The 14223-nt window shown below is 49.0% G+C and overlaps 1 protein-coding gene across 1 annotated transcript in view; it reads right to left on the bottom strand.

Moving 5' to 3' along the window:
* Positions 1-9994, bottom strand: part of LOC120694008 (probable RNA-dependent RNA polymerase 3) — a 34091-nt gene extending 24097 nt beyond the window's left edge. Inside the window, exons 1-4 of the mRNA XM_039977196.1 lie at positions 9864-9994; positions 8160-8201; positions 2295-2378; positions 1177-1366 (exon numbers count right to left, since the gene is read on the bottom strand). The gene's annotated coding sequence lies outside the window, so the exon portion shown is untranslated. The remainder of the gene's footprint in view (positions 1-1176; positions 1367-2294; positions 2379-8159; positions 8202-9863) is intronic.
* Positions 9995-14223: the final 4229 nt, after the last annotated feature.

Below are 14223 nucleotides of genomic sequence, written 5' to 3'. Positions count from 1 at the left end.
ACAAACCATAAGTCAACATGTGGGTACGTAACATGAGACGCCCCTTTTAGAAGATGGGAAAATGCTTAGCGCTCACGTACACAAAGCAGTCAATGCTAGCAAACTAGTGCATTGTCATCTTGTTATCTAACAGCCAAGAGTTTATCCAAAACTAAGGACCATCACCGAGAAATACTTATTCCTTGAAAACAGTACAATATCTTTTTAAAATAAAACTTGTAATTCTATTTCCTTACTATCCTGCACACGAAAATGGATAGGCTACACAGGCTAAGCCACACTTTAATCTTGTTTCAGTTAAGGTCAGGTGAGAAACACATCAAAACACCTAGGTCAGGTGAGAATTCCAAAGAAGATGAGGATAATGTATACTCCCTCTGATCCCAAATTTAAGTCCATTAGGACAACGACACAGTCTTCAATATTGTACTTTGACCAACAAATGTCTATAAGAATATATTATTTTAAATAGAAACAGATACGGCGTACATGTTATGAAAGTATGTTCCATAATGAATCTACTAATATTATCCTCATGTTATAAATCTATACATTTTAGCAACTAATAGTCAAAGCTAAGAAAGTTTGACTGAGGACAAAGCCAAATGGACTTATAATCAGGATCAGAGGGAGTATATCAGAAGGCTGCAATTTAGGTGACATGATCGAAGTCATAGAAAAAGAACCTCGCCATGAGATGGATGTTACATGATATGATTTTGTTTACCATTAGTAGCTTAGTGCATATAGCTATATTGAATCCTCTGTGTTCCTAGGTCTTTATTAGCAGATCAAAATATAACTCCTGGCAAGGCTCCAGTATAGACTAAACGGAAGAGCTATAACAGACTCAAGGTTGACTAGTTTCTACATGCTGACAGGATTCATAATCCCTAGTTCCCCACCAGCATAAACCATCTAACATGATATCTAGATATTCCCAACAAATGTAATCAGTGAACAGTGGCCTAGACAAGTTTTAAATGCAATAGTTCTAGCTAATTTTTCCCTCAAGCATAGTGTGTTTCTGGAATAGCTCATTTAGCAAAGCTGTGAATTGACTTCACTGTGCACGCAATTGTGGAGATTAAAACTATCAGTAGCAATTGATCTTTGCCTTGTAAATTGATCTATAGTTCTATACCAGTATTGCAGTACAAGAAAAACAAAACTAACTGAAATAGTGATATCGACGCAAGCCCAAAAGGATACCATCATTAGAGAGCTGGCTGTAAAATGTGCAGTAGATACCGAACTTGTCGATTTTATTTACAAGATCAGGTATATCTGCAAACTTCACAAGAAGAACATTGTCATCACCAACAATTTTCTGCAGATGAGTCCTTGTATTCTCCACATATGGACCCTGAATCCAATAAAATAATGTAAATTATAAGCAGATTTGGATACATCTCCTCAATGCATTGTAGAAAACATGAAAGAAAGCCTAAAGAAGAAAAATGATATTGCCAGTTGTATCTGATTGCAATAACCAAGGATTAAGCCTTTTCCAAACAGTACGCAGAGAAAGTGCACTTGACATTATGACATTTTTCAACAGAAATGTTAGATCAGGAGTATACCACAATATTCAGACATCAGACAAGATAGGATACACAAATGTAACCCCTCCAATGTTCCTTACAGTGCACTATTGGGATGAGCAAAGAGATGTTATGACAGTAGAAATTTATCTCACTAACTCAAATCACACATACGTCAATATTGTGTACAGCTCCATAGGGAGATATGGATGCAGTTTCAAGCCAGGTTTCCCTTTTGTGAAAGGTGTATGGTGTATTGTTCAAGAAAAAAAATTAGAAAAATAACCTGCAGAAAATCATTATCAAATTCATGAGCTGCATGACAAGCCAAAAAGAAAAGGCATACATGACAAGCACATGAATAGACCATGATAAACTACTACTCTTTTTTGGTGTCAACGATGCTACAATGAAATTTTCTGTGTGCCTGCAAAGTTAGATGTATGAAGTCGATGATATTTAGGCATTTTTTTTAGAAGTACAACATGTATTGGATAGAGAAACAGGATTGCTAACAGGGCTGCAGGTCAGGTATGCATTAAAAAGGGCACGCGCAGTGCTGAAAGCTATGATACAAGATGCGGCCAGGGGAAGGGAAATTTTTGCAGTCTTAACCTTGCTTAGGGAAGGCATGCATAGAAGCCAAAAGAAATCTACAAACTGAGGATAGGAGGGAAAAACTGAAATACATTCAGGATAAAGGACTTCCACAGGGAAGCATTAGTAGAAAAGAATAAGAAACTCACAAACCTTAAAGATATAAGCTATGGTATCATCCCGTTTCTCGACATTACAGTGGTACAGTCTTGTCTTGTTCGGGTCCCAATCAAGATTCTGCAGTACCAGTTGAAAAAGTTTCTTGAGTTATCTGCTAGTATGTTAAGGGAATAACAAACTAACAGCAAGTATAAGAAATATACTGAATTTATCCAAATGATGACTAGACTAGCTTTCTTTGCTAGGCATCAATGCTAACACTGCATGAGTCTTTAAAGAATTCTTGGAGACTTACAAACTGCCATACTACTTTCGAGTTTGGCGCTACTAATATTGCAAAAACGTTATTGATTCTACTCAAAATAAATAAACAATTACTGAATTCTTTTGTTAGCCATGAATGCCAAAAAACGTGATGTAAACTTTCTAGAAGATACTAAGGTAGCATTTTTTTAATTAATAGGCAGAAATTTTTTTTCTCGAACCCGCAGGATTAATAGGCAGAAATAGTGTGGCATGATCGTACAAACTGCCATATTAATAATTTCTTGTATACTGGAATTTAATTTAATTTAATTAATTAAATACAAAAAAATAAAAGAACTTTTGTTTTCATTTAAAAATATTGGATAACTGTAGAAAGGTAGAATGGGAGAAACACCACACCCAATCAGGGGGGTGAGCCTTCATATATATAGCCAATGTGGCTTGTGTTACAAGGAAACTATCCTGGTACAAATTAATCAGCTATACATAGCAACTACAATAAGCTATATATGTCAGGTTCTATACATTTCCTAATACCCGCCCGCAGTCGCAACGGGAGGAGTACGGACGCAAAGACTGGACCGAAACTCTGTGAAGAGCTGTACAGGGAGGCCCTTGGTCATGATGTCAGCGAACTGATGAGCGGAGGGAACATGAAGAACCCGGACCTGTCCAAGCGCCACCTTCTCGCGGACGAAGTGAATGTCGATCTCGATGTGCTTCGTGCGCTGGTGGTGAACAGGGTTGGCCGTCATGTAGACGGCACTCACGTTGTCACAATAGACAACGGTGGCGGAAGCGAGGGGAACATGGAGCTCCTGAAGCAACTGGCGGATCCAGCAGCACTCAGCAACGGCATGGGCGACCGCACGGTACTCGGCCTCGGCGCTGGACCTGGACACCGTGGTCTGACGCTTCGAAGACCACGAAATCAGGTTGTCGCCGAGGAACACGCAGAAGCCTGAAGTCGAGCGCCGGGAGTCCGGACAGCCATCCCAATCGGCGTCGGAGTAGGCAATCAGACTGTCGATGGGGCCGGTGCCGATGTGGAGGCCGTAGGAGAGCGTGCCCTTCACGTAGCGCAGGATGCGCTTGACCAAAGCGAGATGAGGCTCGCGAGGGTCGTGCATGAAGAGGCACACTTGCTGGACAGCGTACGCCAGATCAGGCCGAGTCAAGGTGAGGTACTGAAGAGCACCCACGAGACTCCTGTAGTCGGAGCTGTCAGAGGCAGACAGCGGGGCACCATCCGAGGCTGAGAGCTTGGCCTGAGTGTCAACAGGGGTCGCCGTAGAGTGACACTCAGTCATGCCGGCACGCTGGAGAAGATCCATGGCATACTGTCGCTGGGACAGGAACAGGCCGTCAGACGAGCGCGTGACGGAGATGCCGAGGAAGTGGTGCAGGTCGCCGAGGTCGGTCATGGCGAACTCAGAGGTGAGTTTGGCCATGATCTGCTGAAGACGCGTCGAGGACGAAGCGGTGAGGATGATGTCATCGACGTAGAGCAGCAAGTAGGCGATGCTCGCGCCCTCTTTGAGCACAAAGAGGGAAGTGTCGGAGGCCGAGGCGACGAAGCCGAGCTGTCGAATGAAGGAGGCGAACCGCTGGTACCACGCTCGCGGCGCCTGCTTGAGCCCGTACAAGGACTTCTGCAGGTGGCAGACGTGATCAGGAGCGGCGGGGTCGACGAATCCAGGCGGCTGCTGGCAGTAGACCGTCTCGTCGAGGTGGCCGTGAAGAAAGGCGTTCTTCACGTCGAGCTGGTGGATGGGCCAGGCACGAGAAGTGGCGATGCTGAGAACAGCCCGGATGGTTGCCGGTTTGACCACCGGGCTGAAGGTCTCGTCGTAGTCTATGCCGTGCTGCTGGGAGAAGCCTCGGACGACCCAGCGCGCCTTGTGCCGAGCAAGAGTACCGTCGGAATGGTACTTATGCTTGAAGATCCACTTCCCGGAGACGACGTTGGCACCAGGCGGTCGGGGAACGAGACGCCAGGTGCCGTTGTCGATCAGGGCCTGAAACTCATCAGCCATGGCAGCTCGCCAATTCGGATCGGCGAGCCCGCTGCGGTAGTTCGCCGGGAGCGGGGACGGGACGATGGCGGCCAGCCCCTTGTACTGCACGCGCGGAATAACACCAGACTGTGTACGAGTCACAGGTCCAGAGAGTTCCGGGGCAGCAGGCACAGGAGCAGGCACAGGCGGAGGAGGCACAGGTGCGCGCGGTCGGCGAGAGTAGACCAGCAGCGGCGGTGCTGGGGGCGCTGGGGGGGGTCTGGTCGGAAGCGCAGGGCCAGACCCGCCCGGAAGTGCAGGTCCTGACGGGGGCACTGGACCACGCCCGCCGGGACCTGCAAGCTCGGAGGAGGGAGGCGGCTGCTCAACGTTCGAGGAGAACGGAGCGACCGCGGGCGCCGAAGGCGGAGGACGAGCTGCACGGTTAGTAGAGCAAGGCATAGTATCCACAGTATCGTTGGCCAAAAAATCAAGGGACGATGGGGGTGCAACAGGGGAGACGTCTGCAAAAGGGAAGTGTGACTCGTCGAAGACAACATGACGCGAGATGATGCGCCTGGTGGACAAGTCGAGACAGCGGTGCCCCTTATGAGCTGTAGGATACCCGAGGAACACACAGGCTGCGGAGCGCGGGGCTAGCTTGTGTGCGGAGGTCGCCTGGAGATTGGGATAGCACAGGCACCCAAATACTCGCAGGTGATCATAGCTAGGCGGCGCGCTGTAGAGGCGTGTGTAGGGGATCTCGCTGTGAATGGAGGACGAGGGGCGCCTATTAAGCAAATAGCAGGCGGCTGCAAGTGCCTCAGCCCAGTAGAATGCTGGCATGGACGCATGAAGCAGGAGAGTGCGCACGGAGTTATTGAGCGTGCAAGAACACACTCAGCCTTGCCGTTCTGTGCGGAGGTGTACGGACACGAGAGACGTAGCAGGGTGCCATGGGCCGCCAGGAAAGTGGACGTGGCAGTGTTGACAAACTCTGTGCCATTGTCGGCCTGAAAGCACTTAACGGGCAAACCAAACTGAGTGCGAACATAAGCAACGAAATCAACTATGGTCTGGTGGACATCAGACTTGCGTCTGAGGGGGAATGTCCAGCAGAAATGAGAAAAATCGTCCAAAATCACCAAGTAATAAGAATAGCCAGAAATGCTAGATACTGGTGACGTCCAAACATCACAATGAACAAGCTCAAAGGGTGCAGCAGTATGCGAAGTAGATGAAGTAAATGGCAGGCGAGCGTGTTTGCCAAGCTGACAAGAGTGGCAAAGTGAATGGCCTGAATTATTACAAGATAATAAATTGTTTTTATTCAATCTAGCTACTGCTGCTGGAGCGGGGTGGCCGAGGCGCTGGTGCCACAAAGTGCTGGAGGCGGCGACAAGTGCAGACGCGGTGGAAGGCTGCAAGGTGTATAGATCCCCGTCGCTATTGCAGCGAAGAATCACGCGCCCCGTCGGGATGTCCTTAACAGAAAACCCGAAAGCGTCAAACTCAATGGAACAGTGGTTGTCGCGGGTAAACTGACGAACAGAAAGTAAATTCTGAACAATCGAGGGAACGACAAGAACATTATTGAGTGCAAAAGTGGACGCTGTGGTGGGGAGAACGGAGTGACCATGAGACGTGACTGGGATACTAGTACCATTGCCTACTAAAATTGAAGAGATGGAAGTGGGCAGACGTTTGAGGAGTATACCATCCGAGGATGTCATGTGGGAGGAGGCGCCGGAATCCATCACCCAGGGGGAGGACCCCTGGACAGACATCTGCTGGAGGGCTGCAATCAGCCCAGCTTGATCCCACGTCGAAGCTTGGGCCGGAGGAGCAGCGAACGGGCCTGGCGAGTACTGGAGAGAAGCAAACGCCGTGTGGGCCTGCTGCGGCCCAAGTGGAGCGAAGGCCGCGTGGGCCTGTGGCGGCCCAGAACCCAGCAAGCCTGGCGAAGGGCGCCACAGCTGCCCAGCAGGCGGCCCACCAGCGCCGGCCCAGTACTGGCCGCCCGGGTTCATACAGAACCAGGGCCCAGCAGGCGATGGGCGCTGCGAAGCACCGAAGCCGCCGCCGTGCGCGCCGGACCCTCCGCCAGATCCGCCGCCGTTCTTGCGCCCGCCCTTCTTGCCGGAGTTGCGCCTCTGGCCGTCGCCGCGGGGCTGCTGCTGACCGCGGCAGCCAGCGCCGCCGCAGGAGGAAGCAGAGCCGGCGATGAGCGCCGTGGCGGCGGCGACCTTCTTCCCATTCGCGAGGCGCAGCTCCTTGAGAGAGAGTTGGTCGCGCGCGTAGGTGAGGGTGAGGCTGGTGGCGGCGACGTGGTCGGCGGTGCCGGCAAACTCTTCGTTCAACCCGCGGAGGAGATTGAGGACGAGTTGCGGCTCGTCGACGGGATGGCCGACGTCGCGGAGCTTGTTGGCGGTGGTCTTGATGCGGAGGCAGTAGTCGTCGATGGAGGAATCCCCTTGAGTCATCGAGTGGAACTCGTGGCTCAGGAAGATGGCCCTCTGCGCCTTGTTTGCCTGGAAGAGACCGTCGATGGCGACCCAGAGCTGACGAGCGGTCTGGGTGGTGCCGGTCGTGGCCATGTCGAGGACGGCCTCGGCAACGGAGCCGAAGATCCAACTCCGGACACAGCAATCCGCCTGCTGCCAGGAGGAGTCGGCGGGGGAGGGTGGAGCAGTGCCGTCGATGTGGGAGATGACGCCGAACTTGCCGCACATGGCAAGGAAGCTCGCCGACCACCGGGCGAAATTGCCGCCCTGGAGTTCCAGCGTCATCGGCACGTGATGCTTCACGTTGACAGAGGCGAAGGGGTGGACGAACAGAGGGCCGACGGAGTCGCCCTGTGTCCCTGGAGAGGAGGAACCAGACGAGAGGATGGTTGATCCGGAATTGGCGGACGTCATGGCGGCAGCCGTCAATAGCAGATTGGATCAGGAAAAAAAATGCTACGGCCTGGAAGAGAAGGCGGCAGCAGAGAGGGAGACGCGGCGGCCAGAGGAGGCGGCGGCGTGGGTAGGCGCCGAGGTAAGGGCTCGGCGCGATGGTGGTTGGGTCGCGGCCTGGTGGCGGCGACGGGGGTTTAGCGGAAGGGAGAGGAGCCAGGAAGGGCCCGGACTCTTGATACCATGTAGAAAGGTAGAATGGGAGAAACACCACACCCAATCAGGGGGGTGAGCCTTCATATATATAGCGTGGCTTGTGTTACAAGGAAACTATCCTGGTACAAATCAATCAGCTATACATAGCAACTACAATAAGCTATATATGTCAGGTTCTATACATTTCCTAATAATAACTATGCAAAAAATGTGCATGCAACAGTTTCTTGTTGAAAACAGGTCCAGCATGGCTGCATATGTCAATCCATTTACAGATAATTAAGATCGCGGCACTTGAGCATCTCTAAGAAATTGAAAAAATGGATATGTATGTGTACAGTTGCAGCAATCAACTAGCATGATTGAAAATATCAACTAGCATTATCGAAAATAATGATTAATGCAACAATAAGTTCAAGTGTGATGTGACCTTTCATCTATCTGAAGCTAGTACATAGTTCTTTCCAAATTTGTTCCAGATTTCTGATTCGAAGCAATCCATGGGCAGTGACTTCAAATATCTTATATAATTTACATCCTCTAGTACTTCTTCTATCTTCTTGCTATAAGAGTAAGGAGGCAACATTGATTAGAGACAAACACAGATAGTAAAATAATAGAGTAAAAGGTGACACCGTTAAGAAACGGATACTCTGTAAAAAAAAAAAGTAAGTTATGGTAGCAATTATGCTCAATTGGTCTTTTGGGGGTCCATTACTCCATTAGATAACGGATTAGTCATAGGACCCTTTTTTCCTGAAGTTAAAACCAGTAAGCTATTTGTTCTAATATGCAGGTGAGGAAAAACATAAATCCAATAAGACTTACTCTGCTAGGTACACGCGTATGAGGAAAAATCGATCAAACTCTAACTCCCCCAGTGCAAACATTTGAGGGCTTGCTATTGCCCTCAAAGAATTCCAAGAGGCAACAGAAGGTGGTGTCCTGATCCCTATCCTTCCTGATAGGCCATCCATTTGCTGAATACGCGTTGTAATATCCCAAACAGGGCTTGGGGTGAGAACCCGGGAAGGACTATCAGGCATCTGATACTCAATACACCCAGCCCCCATTCCTCCAGGATTTGCTATTGGAGAAGCCACTGCTGAAAAAGGGTACTGATTCTGCAAGCAAGGAGAGTTCGAACCCGGTGGGCTCTCAACCTCCATTTCGACTATTTCTGGAACAGTACAAGCATTTGTCCTGGCGGGGCTCTGGCGGACAGAGCTCATAGGCACGATCCTTGCCTGGTTCGAAAGACCAAAGGCCATCACACCATCAGGGCTCTGAACCTCCATTTGGATGTCATCTTGGTAGAATGGTCCTGATATGGAATCCTCCGTTTGATAAATGGCTTCATGGTTAGGAAGAAGATAAGCAATATGATGCAAAATGTGCCGTTAAGCAACAAGAGCAAACGCGACCAAAATTATGTCTCAAAATCAGATACTATCATATGAATGTAACATAGTTTGAAAAATATGAGTAAAATAGTTTGATTAAGACTTTTTTTATTACTGAACTTCCATACTCAACAGAACTCAAGATAATCAATCGTGAAATGAGAAGGATTGAGCCTGACCAAAAAATAAACTATCAACCTCCAGTTGAATTAATTTAACTAATTATCTTTTATTCTAACAAAAATAATTAACCTTTAACCAAATAAGCTATGCCAATGAAAAGATTGGTAGTTTTGGGGGTAGTTATGAAATTCTCTCCTTCACGTCAGATTTGAATAACAAAAAAAAAGATTTTTTTTCAAGAAAGTGAACTTAAGGTAATTTGTTACTTATAGCATTATATTTCCTTTACCTAAAAGAAAGAACTAAACCTATAAAAAAGAAAAGTACGATTTTTTCCGAATCCATTCTATCCAACGAACTCAGATACTGAAAGGTTAGGTATATGAAGAAATGCAATTTCTACAAGTGATCGAACATCAGAATAATGTAGGCTATCAGATATTCCGAAAGGGAACTCGAAGATTATGGGAACATAGAAAAAAATTGAGACTTTCCCAAACTAGTGGAGACATGTCGAAAACATTGTGAAGTTATCTGGGGAAAATGCAGAGAAAACTAGCAACGGGATTTGTCTAAAATTAGAAGTGTATGTCCAGAGAAATTCGAAAATAGAAGGAAAACGAAACCGTCCAACAAACGCAGTGGGGAAAACAAAACACCGGCAGTGTCGAGGGAGGGAGAATGGAATTAGAAAAGCACCCTGCGGGGAGGCGCGGAAGGGGCCGGAGCTGCACGCGGCGCTCTCGGCGGTGGGGACCCCCTCGGCGTTGCGCTGCATGGCCTCCTGCTTGGCGAGCCACTTGATGAAGGCGGACAGGTTCCGCACCCGGGCGCCGGTCTCCGCGACCTTCCGGAGCACCCTGGCCGCCGCGGCGTCGCCGAGCTCCGCGAGCTGGCCGCGCGCCCACTGGTCGGCGGACTGGTCCAGCTGCGCCTCGAAGCGCGTGAGCTCCGCCGACACCGACGCGGCCGCCGGGAGCGGCGGGGGACCCGGCGAGGGCTGCATTCCGAGCCGGGGCGGGCCGGGAGGGTTTAGGGTTTAGGGTAGGGCGGCCGGCTTTCGCGGCGGGGGCTGGCCGTGTCGCGGCAGAGCGGGAGACGGAGGAGGAGCGAGGTGGCTCGCGAGGGAAGCCTCCTGTTGTCGGGGAGCGGCTGCGGGCGCGGCGCGGCGTGGCTTCTTTGGTCAAGCGCGGCGGGCGCGGCGCGGCGTGGCTTCTTTGGTCAAGCGCGACGGGCGCGGCGCGACCGCGCGAGGAGGCGTACAAGTACAAGTGCGCGCGACACGGCAGAGGCGCAGAGCAGAGCCGACTCTTGGTTAGCAATTTGCGACAATTAAGATGGAACATACATTACCCGACCATGACAAATAGCAATCCAAGCACAATAATTCTCTAAACTAGAGTGGAACACAGATAGCAGCCACACGCTTTTAGGCATGGAAAGAAAGAACAAGCTAAAACAAACTTAACGCGTACACATTAATAGCTATAACCGTGGTATGCTTCTATTTTTATACATTCTTCTTGTCTTCACATCAATACTTTCTTCGCATAAAGAAGTACCATGAACAGTCAGCAATTTCAGGAAAGTCCATGCTGTCTTAATTGGCACTAAACCGAGAAATGAGAGGGTGATGCAGTTTTGGTGATCATACTTACTTCTTTAGTTCTTTTTCACTTGTTCGACTTGACTTGACTGGGCCTGTCCGCTGAGGCGCCCAACATGGTGGGCGTGACAGATCACATCGTGGTGGATATTTGGATCTTCACATTTGGTCCAGGACGCTGGCCTGCTTTGTAGGTATCAGTCACAGTAGAGTCCCTTCTATCACCTTAAAATTTTAAAAGCAAATTTAAAACAAGTTACCCCTGGCCTGTTGTAGGCTGCTTGGAAGAGACGGGTGCCTGGGCGACGAGGTGGCTTCGAGGGAGTTGTGATGGGTAGGTGTCGAGACTGCTTTGTAGGTATCAGTCACAATAGAGTCCCTTCTATCACCTTGAAATTTTAAAAGCAAATTTAAAACAAGTTACCCCTGGCCTGTTGTAGGCTGCTTGGAAGAGATGGGTGCCTGGGCGACGAGGTGGCTTCGAGGGAGCTGTGATGGGTAGGTGTCGAGACGACGATGCGCCAGTCTGGGCTGCAGTAGGTGCTCCTGCTTGAGAGAAGAGAGGTAAGAGTAGAGTCTGATGGCAATTGCTTGTTGTTTAAGTATAGATAATACTTTACAATCTTAGCTAAAGAAATAATTCTCAAATTGTAGAAATTATGGAAACCGAAAGTTTGCAAACTAATTCTAGGACAGCTAAGTCCTAGTGACCATCTAAGTCCTTTATTTTTGCTAGTGTTGCACACCTATGTGAGTAATAGATATTGCCGAAGGCCTGCAATAACTCCCACCTCCAAACACAAACTGAATAGGATCCTTATGCCATGATAACAATGGGCCGCATTACACCCAGTAAGACCAACAACATGACATTAAAAAACCCAAACCAGCTTCGTCGTAATAAATCTGGTTGTGGAGTTCAAGATAATCTATATCATATTCCATGCTAACGAAACAGCTATAATGTAATGCTACATGCTTATTCTTGAGTAATCCTACTCAAAAATTTTACCCTGATCCAAACACCCCCTAGTCATGCACCGTCGCCGCCGATGGCGTCGGCCGCCCGGCCGCCGTCCCGAGTTTTTTTTTTTTGCATCCAAGCACGCAGAGGTCGCAAGGAGGTGGGCCACGGGTGGCGTCTGCCTCCGCGCATGTATCTTTGAACACGTTGAAGGAGCGCTTGCATTGGACGACCGTCTGCACCTACAGGGACTCGTATTCGACGGACAAATTTTTCAAAAGCTTGCAGTACGATTATTCAACCACCTTATGGGATGAATCTGTTTGGAGGAACCAGTAGCCACTACCAGATTTCCCCAGTTCGCCGTGTGCCTGAAAGTTCGCCGTGCGCAAACCATCGGGCACACGGCGAAGAAAGCCTTTGTCGTGGGTCAAATACAGAACACACGGCCAAAATAAAGTCCACGGCGAAAGGAGGCTTCGCCGTGTGCCCAAACCTCGGCACACGGCAAATATAGCGCCACGTGGCCAGAGGTTCCGGTCGGTCAACACCGTCACATTTTGCCGTGTGCCTCCGTTAGGCACACGGCAAACATAGCGCCATGTGGCCCGGCGGCCGATGCTTCAAAATTTGCCGTGTGCCCAGGTTTGGGCACACGGCGAAATTTATTTGTTTGCTGTGATCTGTGGCACACGGCAAAGATTAATTTGAAAACAAAAAAAAAGGAAAAAATCTTTGCCGTGTGTCCTAGATCGGAATAAGGGTGCGCAGTCACATGCACGCTCTCTCTCTGGTCTCTCTCACACGCTCTCTCTCTCTCTGGTCCCTCGCTCCCCACTGCCCCGCCGCCGCCCCTGCGCATCGGCCAGGCCCCGCCCCGCTGTTGCTGCGTGGCGCGCAGCGCCGTCGACCTGCAGGAGCCACCCCTGCTCGAGGTCCCGCGCCTCCCGCCGTCGCTACTGGAGCCCGCGCGAGGAGGTCCCGCGTCGCCCGTCCATGCTAGAGAGCCGCCCGCCCCTGCTAGAGAGCCGCCCGCCGCCGTCTCCTGCGCCTGACATCCGCCGCCATCCCCAGCCCCTCCTGCCACGCCATCCCGCAAGGAGGTCCAGCGCCGCCAGGCCCAGGCTCTCGTACTGCCGCGCCACCGTCCGCGGTATGCATCAATCTCTCTCCCCATTGTTTTCTGAACTAAATTTGTTTTATGATTTCAATTACTGAATAATTGCATAACAAGGAGGATACGAGGAGGATAAAATACAGCAACAAATTAAGAAGATAGAAATGACTATATAGTCCCACAAGCAGTAAGCAAGGTGATACTGAATCACTGAACTTGCTTCCACAAACGAAACCACATATTTAGACTTCATAGCACACTGATTCAGAAGAAAGGGGGTGAAACAAAGTAGTGGAATACAACAGCAGGCTTCAGTATTTAATTTCATATTTTTCAGCTGGGAAGTATTGCAGAATAAAGCTGTCCGGTAGGTAGGCAAAATATAAATCTACAAATCCTGATTACAGAAGCAATCTCTCAATGAAAACAAAGTAGCCATAATAGATGTGCTTAGAAATTCGGCTTCTACATGCAGTTTCTTTATTTTATTTTTTGAAAATTGTCATGCAGTTCCATTTCTTTTAAAACTGTCATGCAGTTCCATTATACACGACTCCAATAATTAATTTGTGCCGGTTATTCTCCCAACTCAGCTATTTTGTTTTTGGGACTCAGTTATTCTTGTCTGACCACTCAGTTATTCTGGTATGCGGCCTCAGCTATCCCCCTTCCCAGGCGCCTCCTCCAAATCCAAGACCACGGGGAGGCCACCTCCTCCACCTCCTCCACATCCGGCGAATCCGGTACCCCAGATCTGTACATGCATTTGTAATCATCGCATTCTACCTACAACTACATCAGCAAACCCAGATCCACTTGTGAAATTTGTCTGTGTTTGCTTTGGTGGAGCCATTCAAATATCAAAGTTCTCACCAAATCCTATGACATTACGGAAGAAGTTCTCCAAGATACTTAGCTGGTTAGGTGGGTGTCTGCCCTGTAGTAACTATGCGACCCATGTCAGCTGCTTCTCCAGCACCAACCACGACAACCCCGTCGTCACCATAAACTACTATGGCAATACTCCAAGGGAAGGAGAAAGTAGTGGTCACGGTAGCCAGCTGGAAGGAGGAAGCCAAGGTCGCGGTAGCCAGCAAGATGCTTTGCCGGATCTTATATCGATGTAATTGCTGGAAAGGTCTTGTGAGATGGATTTCTGTTGCTTGATCTGTATGCATGTACATCTAGAGTATCGGTTTGCATGCTACAGAGTAGGTGATTTGTTATGGAATTGTTTGGTGATACTTGTGAGTTTGGTGGTGGACTTGATTTGATTTGTGGACTTGTGATGATATCTGTGGACTATATGTGTGATTTGTGGTCTTCTAATCTTCGATTTAAAAATTCTCCAATATTATTTTGTCAGTGGCCT

This window comes from Panicum virgatum, unplaced genomic scaffold (assembly GCF_016808335.1).
Source record: "Panicum virgatum strain AP13 unplaced genomic scaffold, P.virgatum_v5 scaffold_1765, whole genome shotgun sequence".
Classification (NCBI taxonomy): Eukaryota; Viridiplantae; Streptophyta; class Magnoliopsida; order Poales; family Poaceae; genus Panicum; species Panicum virgatum.
This window is presented reverse-complemented; position numbering and strand designations above follow the sequence as displayed.